Raw genomic sequence first — 1,430 nt, forward strand, 5'->3', positions numbered from 1 at the left:
AGCTCGGTGGGGGCGGGGCAGACGGTGCGGCTGCGTCAGCCCGTGGTCCCGCTGCGCCCGGGGCGGCGGCGCCTGGTGGCGGCGCTAGAGAGCCCCCGCCTGGGGCCCCTCCACGGGACCCTCCCCATCGACGTGGCCCCCAGCCCTACTGGGAGCACTGGGAGCACTGGGGAGGACGGGGGGGCTGCCCGACCCCGACCCCGACGCAGGAGGAGGAGAGCGGGGGGGCAACCCCCCCCACCCCCCGCCGGAAGCACCGGGGGGTGACACCCCCAATTTGGGGGGTGGGGGGGCGCTGGGAGAGGGGTTGGGGGGCACTGGGAGCACTGGGAGGGTGACTGGAGGCACTGGAATGGAGATTGGGGGCACTGGGAGGGGGATTGGGGGGCACTGGGAGCACTGGAAGGCTGACTGGGAGCACTGGGATGGGAATTGGGGGGCACTGGGAGCACTGGGAGGCTGACTGGGGTCACTGGGGGCACTGGGAGGGTGACTGGGAGCAATGGAGCCAAGTTGGCTGTATACTGCGAGCACTGGGAGAGTGACTGGAGGCACTGGGATAAGGATTGGGGGGCACTGGGGGCACTGGGAGGGTGACTGGAGGCACTGGGATGGGAATTGGGGGACACTGGGAGCACTGGGAGGCTGATTGGGAGCACTGGGACCAGGTTTAGGTGTTACTGGGAGCACTGGGAATGAGATTGGAGGTTACTGGGAGCACTGGGACCAGGTGAGGTTGATACTGGGAGCACTGGGATTGAGTTTGGGTGTTACTGGGAGCACTGGGACCTCGTTAAGGGGTTACTGGGAGCACTGGGATTGAGTTTTGGTGTTACTGGGAGCACTGGGACCCCATTTAGGGGTCACTGGGAGCACTGGGAATGAGATTGGAGGTTACTGGGAGCACTGGGGACGTTACTGGGAGCACTGGGGGTTTACTGGGAGCACCGGGACCAGGTTTAGGTGTTACTGGGAGCACTGGAGCCAGGTGAGGTTGATACTGGGAGCACTGGGAGTGGGTTTGGGTGTTACTGGGAGCACTGGGACCCCGCTGAGGGGTTACTGGGAGCACTGGGGTGGGTACTGGGAGCACTGGGAAGGTTCTCGGGCCCTTTTTCCCCCCCATTTTCCCCTTTAAACCCTCCCGATGACGTCACCCCCCTCCCACTGACGTCACACGCGCGCCCCCCCTTTTCCCCTTTAATAAAAACCCGCGCTCTGACCCCCTCTCCGTGACGTCACTGCGGGCGCGCCGGAAGTCGCGTCATCAAACCGCGCGCGGCGCCGGGTGGGGGCGAGCGGCCAATGAGGGAAGGAGGGGAAGGGGCGGGGCGACGCGCTGACGTCACTTCCGGGCGCGCGGAGCCGCCGCCGTTTTTCCCGCCGCCACCGGAGCCGCCGCGCGCGGGGGGGGGGGGGGGGGGGGGGGG

Source organism: Calidris pugnax, unplaced genomic scaffold (genome assembly GCF_001431845.1).
Source record: "Calidris pugnax isolate Ruff unplaced genomic scaffold, ASM143184v1 scaffold829, whole genome shotgun sequence".
NCBI classification, from domain to species: domain Eukaryota; kingdom Metazoa; phylum Chordata; class Aves; order Charadriiformes; family Scolopacidae; genus Calidris; species Calidris pugnax.